This window comes from Mustelus asterias, chromosome 5, assembly GCF_964213995.1.
Source record: "Mustelus asterias chromosome 5, sMusAst1.hap1.1, whole genome shotgun sequence".
In the NCBI taxonomy this organism is placed as follows: domain Eukaryota; kingdom Metazoa; phylum Chordata; class Chondrichthyes; order Carcharhiniformes; family Triakidae; genus Mustelus; species Mustelus asterias.
This window is the reverse complement of record NC_135805.1, coordinates 17,252,369-17,268,559: the sequence shown is the minus strand read 5'-3', so window position 1 is coordinate 17,268,559 and position 16,191 is coordinate 17,252,369. Positions and strand designations below refer to the sequence as shown.

Sequence of the window (16,191 nt, the reverse complement as noted above, 5' to 3'; positions counted from 1 at the left end):
TATATGATGACATCAACAAGTTCCATCCCACCATCAGACTCACCATGGACTACTCTCCGGAATCGGTTGCATTCTTGGACACATGCACCTCCATTAAGGACGGTCGCCTCAGCACCTCACTATACCGCAAGCACATGGATAACCTCATGATGCTCCACTTCTCCAGCTTCCACCCTAAACACGTAAAAGAAGCCATCCCCTACGGACAAGCCCTCTGAATACACAGGATCTGCTCGGATGAGGAGGATCACAACAGACACCTCCAGGCGCTGAAAGATGCCCTCATAAGAACAGGATATGGCGCTCGACTCATCGATCAACAGTTCCGACACGCCACAGCGAAAAACCGCACCGACCTCCTCAGAAGACAAACACGGGACACGGTGGACAGAGTACCCTTCGTCGTCCAGTACTTCCCCGGAGCAGAGAAGCTACGGCTTCTCCTCCGGAGCCTTCAACATGTCATTGATGAAGACGAACATCTCGCCAAGGCCATCCCCACACCCCCACTTCTTGCCTTCAAACAACTGCACAACCTCAAACAGACCATTGTCCGCAGCAAACTACCCAGCCTTCAGGAGAACAGTGACCCTGACACCACACAACCCTGCCACAGCAACCTCTGCAAGACGTGCCGGATCATCGACACGGATGCCATAATCTCACGTGAGAACACCATCCACCAGGTACACGGTACATACTCTTGCAACTCGGCCAACGTTGTCTACCTGATACGCTGCAGGAAAGGATGTCCCGAGGCATGGTACATTGGGGAAACCATGCAGACGCTACGACAACGGATGAATGAACACCGCTCGACAATCACCAGGCAAGACTGTTCTCTTCCTGTGGGGGAGCACTTCAGCAGTCACGGGCATTCAGCCTTGGATCTTCAGGTAAGCGTTCTCCAAGGCGGCCTTCACGACACACGACAGCGCAGAGTCGCTGAGCAGAAACTGATAGCCAAGTTCCGCACACATGAGGACGGCCCAAACCGGGATGTTGGATTTATGTCACATTATCAGTAACCCCCACAGCTTGCCCCTGGTCTTGCATAATCTCACCAGCTGTTCTGTCTGGAGACAATACACATCTCTTTAACCTGTGTTTAATGTTCCCTCCAACCACATTATCTGTACCTTTTAAGACCTGGCTGGCTGTAGAGATTTGCATTCTAATTAGTATTCTGTAACTTGATTTCTGTGTCTGTGCACTGTTGGAGAACAGAGACCACTCCATCTGACGAAGGAACAGCACGCTCCGAAAGCTTATGGTATTTGCTACCAAATAAACCTGTTGGACTTTAACCTGGTGTTGTGAGACTTCTTACTCGGTCATAGAAGACAGAAGATAGCAGTGGTCGGGTGCATTTCAAAGGGCTGTGATTAGTGGTGTTGGGACCGTTGCTGTTTATATATATATATAAAAATAAATGATTTGGAGGAAAATGTAACTGGTTTGATTAGTAAGTTTGCGGATGACACAAAAGTTGTGGAATTGCGGATAGCAATGAGGACTATCAGAGGATAGAACAGGATATAGATCAGTTGGAGACTTGGGCGGAGAGATGGCAGGTGGAGTTTAATCCAGACAAATGTGAGGTAATGCATTTTGGAAGGTCTAATACAGATGGGAAATATACAGTAAATCGTAGAACCCTTAAGAGTATTGATAGGCAGAGGGATCTGCTGTACAGGTACACAGGTCACTGAAAGTGGCAATGCAGGTGGCAAAGATAGTCAAAAAGGCATACGACATGCTTGCCTTCATCGGCCGGGGTATTGAGTTTAAAAATTGACAAGTCATGTTGCAGCTTTATAGAACTTTAGTTAGGCTACACTTGGAATATAGTGTTCAATTCTGGTTGCCACACTACCAGAAGGATGTGACGGCTTTGGAGAGGGTACAGAAAAGGTTTACCAGGATGTTGCCTGTTATGGAGAGTATTAGCTATGAGGAAAGGTTGGAAACTTGGTTTGTTCTCACTGGAACGACGGAGGTTGAGGGGGAACCTGATAGAAGTCTACAAGATTATGAGGGACATGGTCAGAGTGGGTGGTCAGAAGCTTTTTCCCAGGGTGGAAGAGTCAATTACTAGGGGCATAGGTTTAAGGTGCGAGGGGCATGGTTTAAAGGAGATGTACGAGGCAAGTTATTTATACAGAGAGTGGTGGGTGCCTGAAACTCGCTGCCGGGGGAGGTAGTGGAAGCAGATACAATAGTGACATTCATGGGCTGTCTTGATAAATACATGAATAGGATGGGAATAGAGGGATATGGTCCCTGGAAGGGTAGGGGGCTTTAGTTCAGCTAGGTAACATGGTCGGTTTAGGCTTGGTGGGCCTAACATTCATATCACAACATGAACATCACTATCTCACATGTGCCAGGTGGTTTAATCACAGAAACAGCACCAAACAACACTCTGACAAGAGAATTTCCTTTAACCAAACTACAACAGGTTATTCACATGATTCATCATTACACAGATATTATCAAGAAAATCTGACCCCAAGATACGTTCCCAGTTTATTATCTATTTCCCAACCAGCCTCTCTCGAGTGATATCCCCCCGCCTCAAAGCAAAACCACATCCTTTATTTTGTGTGACTTTTGCAACAATCCTTCAAAGCGAGTGAAAGAACTAACTTTCCCTGTGACCAGAGGGTGGAGCTCAGGGTATGAGCTGCGTATCATTGGAATAACACACTCAGTTTCTGGAGGCGCAAACAAGACTCCAGGATGGTATGTTGCCTCCCTGGTGCTGGGGTCAAGGATGTCTTGGAGTGGCTGCAGGACATTCTGTAGGGAGAGGGTGAACAGCCAGCTGTCATGGTGCAAATAGACCCCAATGATACAGGTAAAAAAGCAGGGAGTTTGGAGTTAAACTCAAAAGTAGGACCTCAAAAGGTAGTAATCTCAGGATTGCTACTAGTGCCGTGTGCTAGTCAGAATAAGAATGCCAGGATAGCCAAGATGAATACGTGGCTTGAGGGATGGTGCAAGAGGGAGGGATTCAAATTCCTGGGACATTGCAACCAGTTCTGGGGGAGGTGCGACCAGTATAAAATCGGACAGTTTGCACCTGGGCAGGACCGGAACCAATGTCCTAGGGGGACACTGTTTGCTAGTGCTGTTCACAGAATCACAGACTACTACAGTCCAGAAGAGGCCCTTCGGCCCATCGAGTCTGTACCGACGCATGAAATGCCCTGACCTGCCCACCGAATCCCACTTGCCAGCATTTGGCCCATAGCCTTGAATGTTATGGCGTGCCAAGTACTCATCCAGGTACTTTTTAAAGGATGTGAGGCATCCCGCCTCCACCACCCTCCCAGGCAGCGCATTCCAGACCGTCACCACCCTCTGGTAAAAAGGTTTTTCCTCAAATGCCCGCTAAACCTCCCACCCTCACTTTTAACTTGTGTCCTCTCCTAACTGATTCTTCAACTAAGGGGAACAGCTGCTCCCTATTCACCCTGTCCATGCCCCTCATAATCTTGAACACCTCAATCAGGTCCCCCTCAGTCTTCTCTGGTCCAGTGAAAACAACCCAAGCCTATCCAACCTCTCTTCGTAATTTAAATGTTCCATCCCAGGCAGCATCCTGGTGAATCTCCTCTGCACCCCTTCCAGTGCGATCACATCCTTCCTATAATGTGGCGACCAGAACTGCACACGGTACTCTAGCTGTGGCCTCACCAAAGTTCTATACAACTCCATCATGATCTCTCTGTTTTTGTAATCAACCCCGATTGATAAAGGTGAATGTGCCACATGCCTTTTTCACCACCCTATTTACCTGCCTTTCCACCTTCAGAGATCTATGGACAAACACACAAAGGTCCCTTTGTTCTTCGGAACTTCCCAGTGTCAGACCTGTCATCGTATACTTCCTTGTCAAATTACTCCTTCCAAAGTGCATCACCTCACACTTTTCAGGGTTAATTTCCATCTGCCACTTATCCGCCCATTTCACCATCTCGTCTCTATCTTCTTGTAACCTAAGACACTGACCCTCACTGTTAATCACCTGGCCAATCTTTGTGTCATTGGCAAACTTACTGACCCTGCCCCCCCCCCCCCCCCCCCACATAATCAACGATGTCATTTATATAAATGACGAACAAGAGGCCCAGTATGGATCCCTGTGATACACCACTGGTCACTGGCCTCCAGTCACTAAAGCAGCCGTCAGTCACCACCCTTGGTCTCCTACCGCTAAGCCAATTATGAATCCACCTTGTCAGATCACTCTGTATCCCATGTGCATTAGCCTTCTTAATAAGTCTCCCATGTGGGATTTTGTCAAAGGCTTTGCTGAACTCCATGTAAACTACATCAACTGTACTACCCTCATCCACACACTTGACTACCTGCTCAAAAAATTCAATCAAATTTGTTAGGCATGACCTTCCTCTGACAAAATCATGCTGACTATCCCTGATCAAACCTTGCCTCTCCAAATGGAGGCAGATTCTCTCCTTCAGAATCTTTCCCAGTAGTTTCCCAACCACAGACGTGAGACTCACTGGTCTGTAGTTCCCTGGCTTGTCTCTACAACCTTTCTTAAAACAGTGGGACCACATTAACTGTTCTCCAGTCCTCTGACACCTCCCTGGTGGCCAGGGAGGAATTAAAAATTTGGGTCAAAGCCCCTGTAATTTCCTCCCTTGCCTCCTCCAACAGCCTGGGACACAATTCATCCGGACCTGGAGATTTGTCCACTTTTAAGCCCGCCAATACCTATAATGGTGGGGAGGGTTTAAATGAATATGGCAGGGGGTGGGAACTGATGCAGGAAGTCAGAGGGAAGTAAAGTGGGGACAGAAACAAAAGGCAGTAAGGGGAAAAGTGGAAGGCAGTAAGGGGAAAAGTGGAAGGCAGAGAAACCAAGACAAAAGTCAAAAAGGACCACATCACATCATAATTCCAACAAGGCAATAAATGACAAAAAATAAGCCTGAAGGCTGTGTCTCAATGCGAGGAGCATTTGTAATAAGCTGGATGAATTAGCTGCACAAATAGTCATTAACGGATATGACATAATTGGGATCACAGAAACCTGGCTCCAGAGTGACCAGGGATGGGAACTCAACATCCAGGGATATTCAATATTCAGGAAAGATAGATGGAAAGGAAAGGGGGGGTGGGAAGCGTTGCTGATTAAAGAGGAGATTAATGCAATATAAGGCAGGACATTAGCCTGGACGATGTGGAATCTGTATGGGTGGAGCTGCAGAACACCAAAGGACAAAAATGCTAGTGGCAGTTGTGTACAGACCACCAAACAGTAGTAGTGAGGTTGGGGATGGCATTAAGCAGGAAATTAGAGATGCGTGCAGTAAGGGTTCAGGAGTTATTATGGGTGACTTCAATCTGCATATTGATTGGGCTCACCAAACTGGTAGCAAGGCAATGGAGGAGGATTTCCTGGAATGTATAAGGGATGGTTTTCTCGGCCAATATGTCGAGGAGCCAACTAGAGAGCAGGCTTTCCTAGACTGGGTGTTGTGTAATGAGAAAGGATTAATTAGCAACCTTATGCTGCAAGATCCTTTGGGGAAGTGTGACCATAATATAGTAGGATTCTTCAGTAAGAAAGATAGTGACAGTAAGTCTGAGGGTCCTGAACTTAAGGAAAGCTCACTTTGACGGTATGAGACATGCATTGGCTGAGATAAGCTGGCGAAAGATATTTAAGGGGTTGACAGTGAATAGGCAATGGCAGACATTTAAAGAACACATGGATGAACTTCAACATCTGTACATCCCTGTCTGGTGAAAGAGTGGCTCAACCATGGCTAACAAGGGAAATCAGGGATAGTGTTAAAGCCGAAGAGGAGGAATATAAATTGGCCAAAAAAAACAGTAAACCTGAGGACTGGGAGAAATTTAAAATTCAGCAGAGAAGGACAGAGTTTAATTCGGAAGGGGAAAATAGAAGACGCGAGTAAGCTTGCAGAAAAACATAAAAACTGACGGCAAAAGCTTCTATAGATATGTGAAAAGAAAAAGACTGGTGAAGACAAATGTAGGTCCCTTACAGTTAGAATCAGGTGAATTCATAATGGGCAACAAAGAGATGGCAGATCAGCTGAACAAATACTTGGGATCTGTCTTGACTGAGGACACAAATAACCTTCCAGAAATACGAGGGGACAGAGGCAATTGTATTCATAAGTTCATAAGATATAGGAGCAGAATTAGGCCATTCGGCCCATTGAGTCTCCTCCGCCATTCGATCATGGCTGATATGCTCCTCATCCCCATTTTCCTGCCTTCTCCCCATAACCCTTCAACCCATTACCAATTAAAAATCTGTCTAACTCCTCCTTAAATTTACTCACCTGTCCCAGCATCCACCGCACTTTAGGGTAGTGAATTCCAGATTCACAACCTTTTGGGAGAAGTAGTTTCTCCTCTTAAATTTGCTACCCCTTATCCTAAGACTATGACCGCTCACCCTAGAAAGGCCACAAGAGGAAGCATCCGCTCCACGTCTACTTTATCCATACCTTTTATCATTTTGTACACCTCAATTTGATCTCCCCTCATTCTTCTAAATTCCAGAGAGTATAGGCCTAAACTGTTCAATCTCTCTTCATACGACAAACCCCTCATCTCTGGAATCAATCTAGTGAACCTCCTCTGAACTGCCTCCAATGCCACTACATCTCTCCTCAAATAAGGGGTCCAAAACTGTGCGCAATACTCCAGGTGCGGCCTCACCAATGCTTTGTATAGTTGCAACAATACTTCCTTACCTTTATATTCTATTCCTTTAGCTATAAATGCCAACATTCCATTTGCTTTATGATCTGCTGCACCTGCATGCTAGTTTTCTGAGACTCATGAACGAGGACACCCAGATCCCTCTGCGCCAGAGCACCCCCAAGTCTCTCCCCATTTAGATAATAAGTCTCCCTCCCATTATTCCGACTAAAATGCACGACCTCACACTTATCCGTGTTAAACTCCATCTGCCACATTTTGGCCCACGCTCCTAACCTATATATATATCCATCTGTAAGGTTCTTATTTCCTCATTGTAACTTACTCTCCCACCTATTTTTGTGTCATCGGCAAATTTGGCATTAGAACCTTTATTCTTGTATCCAAGTCATTAATATAGATTGTCAATAGCTGGGGCCCAAGGACCGAACCCTGTGGCACTTCACCAATTACTTCTTGCCATTCAGAAAAAAAATTATCCCCACTCGCTGGGCCCTATTTTACCATTTTGACTCTAAGTTCTGGACGGACTTGAAACTGGGAGTGTTTCAGATCTGACTTTTAGACCCGTTCTCAGGCTAACCCTGCCTGAAAAAATATCAGCAATTCCGAATCGCGCTGCATAAGCCTGTGGGCGGGGCTTAACGCACCTGAAATCCTGCAGCTCCGATCGGCGCCTCCAACTGCACATGATCAGAAAAAAAAGAGAGAGGGTGGCTCCCCTGCCACATCGCTCCCGGGCCAGATATTGTCTCCCCCAGTCCCCATAGACATTGTGCCACTCCCACATTACTGACCCCCTTATCCCCCCCACCCCCTCCGCCACCCAGGCCGATCACAGGCCCCTCGCCCCTCACTGATCACAGGCAGAGTGGCAGCGGACGCACCCCTTCCTCCCTGATCTCAGGCAGAGTGGCAATGGACCCCCCCCCCCCCTCCCCCCACCAATCTCAAGCAGAGAACCGCTCGGAACTTACCTCCTCACTAGCTTCTGTGCTGAAATTGGACTTCTATAGAGCATGTCTGTTTTGTGCCGAATCTGGATGGGCGAATGCAGTGGTAAAAGGGGAAGTGCTGGTAAGGTTTGGCGTGCAGCCCATTAAGTCAATTTAAATACATGCAAATGCATTTAAATGGCTGTCGCGCCCGTTTCGGTCGTGGTCCGGATCGCAGCCATTTTCGGGCCCTTGGTAAAGGGGGAACCGGCACGGAGGCGGGCTAAGATTGCCCTACTCGCCTCACGCCTGACTTTACCAAGTGTTCGCGCCCGAAAACAGGCACAACTTGATGGTAAAATCGGGCCCTCTGTGTTCTGACTATCATGATGTGGAGATGCCGGCGTTGGACTGGGGTAAGCACAGTAAGAAGTCTCACAACACCAGGTTAAAGTCCAACAGGTTTATTTGGTAGCACAAGCCACAAGCTTTCAGAGCGCTGCTCCTTCATCAGGTGAGTGGGAGTTCTGTTCACAAACGGGGCATATAAAGACACAAACTCAATTTACAAGATAATGGTTGGAATGCGAGTCTTTACAGGTAATCATGTCTTAAAGGTACAGACAATGTGTGTGGAGAGAGGGTAGCACAGGTTAAAGAAATGTGTATTGTCTCCAGCCAGGACAGTTAGTGAGATTTTACAAGCCCAGGCAAGTCATGGGGGTTACAGATAGTGTGACATGAACCCAAGATCCCGGTTGAGGCTGTCCTCATGTGTGTGGAACTTGGCTATCAGTTTCTGCTCAGCGATTCTGCGTTGTCGTGTGTCGTGAAGGCTGCCTTGGAGAATGCTTACCCGAAGATCAGAGGCTGAATGCCTGTGACTGCTGAAGTGTTCCCCAACAGGAGGAGAACACTCCTGCCTGGTGGTTGTCGAGCGGTGTTCATTCATCCATTGTCATACCGCCTGCATGGTCTCTCCAATGTACCATGCCTCGGGACATCCTTTCCTGCAGCGTATCAGGTAGACAACGTTGGCCGAGTTGCAAGAATATGTACCGTGTACCTGATGGATGGTGTTCTCACGTGAGATGGCATCCATGTCGATGATCCAGCACGCCTTGCGGAGATTGCTGTGGTAGGGTTGTGTGGTGTCGTGGTCACTGTTCTCCTGAAGGCTGGGTCCGCAGCAAACTACCCAGCCTTCAAAATCTCACTAACTGTCCTGATGTCCTAATATTGCTTCTTTGATAATTGATTCTAACACTTTCCCAACAACAGATGTTAAATTAACTGGTCTGTAATTTCCCACATTTTGCCTCCCTCCCTTTTTGAATATTAGCATTAGCATTTTTCCAATCCATTGGAACCTTTCTTGTGTCCAGGGAATTTTGAAATATTATAACCAATGGATCCACTTTCTTTATTGTCACTCCCTATAATATCCTAGGATGTCAGCCATTAGGCCCAGGGGAATTATCTGCTCACAATCCCAATAGTTTGCTGAGTATCTTTTCCCTATCAATGTTGAGTATTCTAAGTTCTACCCTTTCTATTACCTCTGACATGCCCGTTCCTATATGAATGGTACTAATGTCTTCCACCATGGAAACTGAGGCAAAGTATTGATTTAGCATCTCTGCCATTTCAGTGTTCCCCACTATTAACTCTTGGGTTTCATCTTCCAAGGGACCAACATTCACACGAGTGACTCTAGAACAGTACAGCACAGAACAGGCCCTTCGGCCCACAATGTTGTGCCGAGCTTTATCTGAAACCAAGATCAAGCTATCCCACTCCCTATTATCCTGGTGTGCTCCATGTGCCTATCCAATAACCGCTTAAATGTTCCTAAAGTGTCTGACTCCACTATCACTGCAGGCAGTCCATTCCACACCCCAACCACTCTCTGCGTAAAGAACCTACCTCTGATATCCTTCCTATATCTCCCACCACGAACCCTATAGTTATGCCCCCTTGTAATAGCTCCATCCACCCGAGGAAATAGTCTTTGAACGTTCACTCTATCTATCCCCTTCATCATTTTATAAATCTCTATTAAGTCTCCCCTCAGCCTCCTCCGCTCCAGAGAGAACAGCCCTAGCTCCCTCAATCTTTCCTCATAAGACCTACCCTCCAAACCAGGCAGCATCCTGGTAAATCTCCTCTGCACTCTTTCCAGCGCTTCCACATCCTTTTAGTGAGGTGACCAGAACTGCACACAATATTCCAAATGTGGTCTCACCAAGGTCCTGTACAGTTGCAGCATAACCCCATGGCTCTTAAACTCCAACCCCCTGTTAATAAAAGCTAACACACTATAGGCCTTCTTCACAGCTCTATCCACTTGAGTGGCAACCGTTAGAGATCTGTGGATATGGACCCCAAGATCTCTCTGTTCCTCCACAGTCTTCAGAACCCTACCTTTGACCCTGTAATCCACATTTAAATTAGTCCTACCAAAATGAATCACCTCACATTTATCAGGGTTAAACTCCATTTGCCATTTTTCAGCCCAGCTTTGCAACCTATCTATGTCTCTTTGCAGCCTACAACAGCCCTCCACCTCATCCACTACTCCACCAATCTTGGTGTCATCAGCAAATTTACTGATCCACCCTTCAGCCCCCTCCTCTAAGTCATTAATAAAAATCACAAAGAGCAGAGGACCAAGCACTGATCCCTGTGGCACTCCGCTAGCAACCTGCCTCCAGTCCAAAAATTTTCCATCCACCACCACCCTCTGTCTTCGATCAGATATGATGTGGAGATGCCGGCGTTGGACTGGGGTAAGCACAGTAAGAAGTCTCACAACACCAGGTTAAAGTCCAACAGGTTTATTTGGTAGCAAATACCATAAGCTTTCGGAGCAGAGCTCCTTCGTCAGATGGAGTGGATATCTGTTCTCAAACAGGGCACAGGCACAGAAATCAAATTACAGAATACTGTAATTAGACAATATAAGACAATACACATCTCTTTAACCTGTGTTGAATGCTCCCTCCACCCACATTGTCTGTACATTTAAGACCTGGCTGGCTGTAGAGATTTGCATTCTAATCAGTATTCTGTAATTTGATTTCTGTGTCTGTGCCCTGTTTGAGAACAGATATCCACTCCATCTGACGAAGGAGCTCTGCTCCGAAAGCTTATGGTATTTGCTACCAAATAAACCTCTTCGATCAGATAGCCAGTTACCTATCCAATTGGTCAACTTTCCCTCTATCCCACACCTCCTTACTTTCATCATAAGCCGACCATGGGGGACCTTATCAAACGCTTTACTAAAATCCATGTATATGACATCAACTGCCCTACCTTCATCAACACACTTAGTTACCTCCTCAAAAAATTCTATCAAATTTGTGAGGCACGACTTGCCCTTCACGAATCCATGCTGACTATCCCGGATTAATCCACATCTTTCTAAATGGTCGTAAATCCCATCTCTAAGGACCTTTTCCATCAATTTACCAACCACTGAAGTAAGACTAACCGGTCTATAATTACCAGGGTCATTTCTATTCCCTTTCTTAAACAGAGGAACAACATTCGCCACGCTCCAGTCCTCTGGCACCATCCCCGTGGACAGTAAGGACCCAAAGATCAAAGCCAAAGGCTCTGCAATCTCATCCCTTGCCTCCCAAAGAATCCTAGGATATATTTCATCAGGCCCAGGGGACTTATCGACCTTCAGTTTATTCAAAACTGCCAGTACATCTTCCCTCCGAACATCTATTTCCTCCAGCCTATTAGCCTGTAACACCTTCTCTTCCTCAAAAACATGGCCCCTCTTCTTGGTGAACACTGAAGAAAAGTATTCATTCATCACTTTGCCTATCTCTACTGACTCCATACACAAGTTCCCACTACTTCCCACTAGGGTTCGTGGTGGGAGATACAGGAAGGATATCAGAGGTAGGTTCTTTACGCAGAGAGTGGTTGGGGTGTGGAATGGACTGCCTGCAGTGATAGTGGAGTCAGACACTTTAGGAACATTTAAGCGGTTATTGGATAGGCACATGGAGCACACCAGGATGATAGGGAGTGGGATAGCTTGATCTTGGTTTCAGATAAAGCTCGGCACAACATCGTGGGCCAAAGGGCCTGTTCTGTGCTGTACTGTTCTATGTTCTATGTACTGTCCTTGACCGGCCCGAACCTCACCCTGGTCATTCTTTTATTCCTCACATAAGAGTAAAAAGCCTTGGGGTTTTCCTTGATCTGACCCGCCAAGGACTTCTCATGTCCTCTCCTAGCTCTCCTAAGCCCCTTTTTCAGCTCATTCCTTGCTAACTTATAACCCTCAATCGAGCCATCTGAACCTTGTTTCCTCATCCCTACATAAGCTTCCCTCTTCCTTTTCACAAGACATTCCACCTCTTTCGTGAACCATGGTTCCCTCACTCGGCCATTTCCTCCCTGCCTTATAGGGACATACCTATCAAGGACACCCAGTATTTGTTCGTTGAAAAAGTTCCACTTTTCATTAGTGCCTTTCCCTGACAGTTTCTGTTCCCATCTTATGCCCCCTAATTCTTGCCTAATCGCATCATAATTACCTCTCCCCCAATTGTAAACCTTGCCCTGCCGTACGGCCCTATCCCTCTCCATTGCAATAACAAAAGACACCGAATTGTGGTCACTATCTCCAAAGTGCTCTCCCACAACCAAATCTAACACTTGGCCCGGTTCATTTCCCAGTACCAAATCCAATGTGGCCTCACCTCTTGTCGGCCTATCCACATATTGCGTCAGGAAACCCTCCTGCACACGGGGACTCGCTTCCCTTTTATATACCTATAGAGTATCCTTCTTGATATATTGCGCTATGTTTGAAAGTTTCCGCATCTTCCAGCCTGCCACAATATGGTATACCTTAGTTTTTGTCTTTATATTGTCCTTGGCCTCCTTGTTTAGCCATGGATGTTTTTTACGCCCCTTACCATCTTTCTTCCTCACTGGAATATATTTTAGTTGTGAGGACTTGAGTATCTCCTTAAATAACTGCCACTGCTTATCCGCTGTCCTAACTTTTAGCCTTCCTGCCCACTCTACTTGGGCCAAATCTGTCCTCATGCCTATGTAATTTCCTTTGTTTAATTCCAGAACGCTAGTGTGGGACTCCACTTTCTCACCCCCAAACTGAATTTTGAATTCTATTATACGAAGAGGATCCTTAACTATGAGGTCATCAATTAATCCCTCCTCATTACACAATACCAAACCCAGAGTAGCCTGCTCCCTGGTTGATTCTACAACATATTGTTCCAAGAAACAATCTCTAAAACATTCAATGAACTCTGCCTCCAGATTACCCTTGCCAATTTGATTCTTCCAATCTATGTGCATATTAAAATCACCCATGATTATTGCCGTACCTTTTTGCAAGGCCCCCAGTATTTTCTGGTTTATACTGTGCCCCACTGCGGAACTACTGCTTGGGGACCTATAGACTACTCCTACCAAGTACTTCTTTCCTTTGCTATTTCTTATTTCTATCCAGACTGATTCCATATCTTGATCTCCCGTGCTTAAGTCATTTCTCATTACAGCACTGATCCCTTTCTTCCCCAGCTCAGCGACACCACCTCCTTTTCCTTTCAGTCTCTCTTTCCGAAATGCTGAGTATCCTTGGATATTCAATTCCTAGACCTGGTCTCCTTGCAATCATGTGTCAGTAATCACCGCCAAATCACACCCTTCTGTTTCTATTTGCGCCATTAATTTTGTTCCGAATGCTTCGTGCATTTAGATGCAGAGCTTTTAAATTTGTTCTACTGGTAAACTTCCCTACTCTTTCATAATTCCTTGGTGCATAAAGACATTCACCCGTTCTGTCCCTCTCTTCTACTGTCTGGTAACCATCCGCCACATCGCTAACTCTTACCTCTTCCTTCAATTTGGAATTTCTAATTCGCCTACAACTGAACCCTCCACTCCACCCATTCAGTTTAAAGCCCTATCGACAACCCTAGTTATACGATTCGCCAGGACTCTGGTCTCAGCATGATTCAGATGAAGACCGTCCCATCGGAACCGGTCTCTTCTTCCCCAATACTTGTGCCAATGTCCCATGAATTCAAACCCATTTCTCCCACACCGTCTTTAAGACACGTATTTACCTCCTTAATCTTATTGACCCTGTGTCAATTCGCTCGTGGCTCAGGTAGTAATCCAGAGATTATTACCTTTTAGGTTCTGCTTTTTAATTTAGTTTCTAGCTGTTCATACTCCCTTAACAGAACTCCCGCCCTTGTTTTATCTATGTCATTGGTACCTACATGGACCACGACAACTGGATCCTTACCCTCCCACTCTATGTTCCTCTGCAGCCCAGATGAGATATCCCGAACCCGAGAACCAGGCAGCCAACACAACCTTCGGGATTCTCGATCCTAGTCACAGAGAACAGTGTCAATGCTCCTAACTATACTATCCCCAAATACAATTGCATTTGTTTTCTCTCCCCCCCACCACAGTTCTGCGGTCAGTTGGCTCATCCTCCCTGCAGTCCCCACTCCCGTCCACACAGGGAGCAAGAATCTCAAATCTGTTGGACAAGGACAAGGGCTAAGGCTCCTGCAACACTACCTCCTGGATCTCTTTCCCTGACCACTGGCCGAATTTAAGTTAGTTAGTCTAAGGGGTGTGACTGCCTCCTGAAACACAGCGTCCAGGTAACTCTCCCCCTCCCTGATGTGTCGCAGCATCCGAAGCTCAGAATCCAGCTCATCAACTCTGAGCCAGAGTTCCTCGAGCAACCAACACTTGCTACAGACGTGGTCACTGGGAACCACAATGGGATCCACCAGCTCCCACATCGTGCAGGAAGAACACATCACCTGATCCTCCATCCTTATTTTAATTAATTTTTAATTTGGTTTTTTAAATTTTTTAACTGATTTTTATAGCTTTGATTATCTCAATCTGAACACAATTATAGACAGTAATTTAACACAGATTCAAATTTAGCAGACTCCCTATTAGCCAATCAAATCACTCCCTTACTGTGACGTCACTTTTCAGTTCCCCCCACCCGCCCCGCCCCCTCCCCCACCCCATCCCCCGCCCCATTCCCCGCCCCATTCCCCCACCTCCCCTGCCCCCGCCAGTCGAAACACTCAGAATCAGGATCCTTTACCTTCTCAGGTTGCTCTCCGGCTCGCTCCCGCTCAGCTCCGCTCCTGAAGTCAGTCACCAGCCAATCACTTACCTGCTGGCTGTGACGTCACGTTCGATTTCTTTCTCACTCGTCCTTGAGTCTCCCTCGCAGGTCCGCCACTCCGCTCCTCCTGAAGATCAGTGTAATAACTCCATGGTAGAGGGGCAGACAGTCAGGATGGATGGCCCTGTCGATCGCCCGCTGCCTGGACCTATTGATGGCGCGTCTCAGGACTCATCAGATATGTCTTTCAACACCAACCAAGTAAACAAACTCAAATTAACTTAGGGACAAATTAAAAGGGGCAGCTCCCCAAAAGAAAGGGGGAACAGCCCGAACCAAAAACAAAGTCGAAAGGAAACTTAAAACATCAAACCAAAAGGTGATTATCAGGATCGATAATACACCCCAGCCCCTGCGGCGCCCAGCGGTCACGGAAGGCGTCAACCGCGCCCGTGGACACCGCATGCTCCCTCTCCAGAGACACCTGGCCGCGAATGTAGCCGCGGTAGAGGGGCAGACAGTCAGGATGGACGGCCCCGTCGATCGCCCGCTGCCTGGACCTGTTGATGGCGCGTCTCAGGACTCATCAGATATCTCTTTTGAATACCAAATGAATAAACTAACTCAAATAAACATAGGGACAAAGTAAAAGGGGCAGCTCCCCAAAAGAAGGGGGAACAGCCCGAACGAAAAAACAAAGTACAAAGGAAACTTAAAACAAAACTCCAAAGACCAACGCAGAAAGGCTCCATGAACCCGGCGTGATTCAAACACGCAACCTTCTGATCTGGGGTCAGGCGCGCTACCATTGCGCCACAAGCTCACACAGGACTCATCAGATAGCTCTTTCGGCACCAATCAAGTAAACAAACTCAAATTAACTTAGGGACAAAGTAAAAGGGGCGGCTCCCCAAAAGGAAGGGGGGAACAGCCCGAACCAAAATCAAAGTCGAAAGGAAACTTAAAACGTCAAATCAAAAGGTGATTATCGGGGTCGATAATACACCCCAGCCCCTGCGGCGCCCAGCGGTCGCGGAAGGCGTCAACCGCGCCCGTGGACACCGCATGCTCCCTCTCCAGAGACACCTGGCCGCGAATGTAGCCGCGGTAGAGGGGCAGACAGTCGGGATGGACGGCCCCGTCGATCGCCCGCTGCCTGGACCTATTGATGGCGCGTCTCAGGACTCATCAGATAGTTCATACTCTAGCAAGCCAATCTCATTAGCCTGGTTGAAGTCATCACAATGAGCACCTCTTTCCCCTCAGCACCAAATTCCCAATACCCTCACTCTGGCTGCAGTGTCTCTCCGACTGGCGTGCGCAGGCTCACCAGTCATGCGCTTGCTAAAACCA

At 47.0% G+C, this 16,191-nt stretch overlaps 1 non-coding gene across 1 annotated transcript; it reads right to left on the bottom strand.

The window, feature by feature from the left end:
• Positions 1 to 15,589: 15,589 nt before the first annotated feature.
• trnaw-cca (transfer RNA tryptophan (anticodon CCA)) lies at positions 15,590 to 15,661 on the bottom strand. Its single transcript has one exon. It is a non-coding gene; the product is annotated as a tRNA-Trp (tRNA).
• Between the last annotated feature and the right edge of the window lie 530 nt (positions 15,662 to 16,191).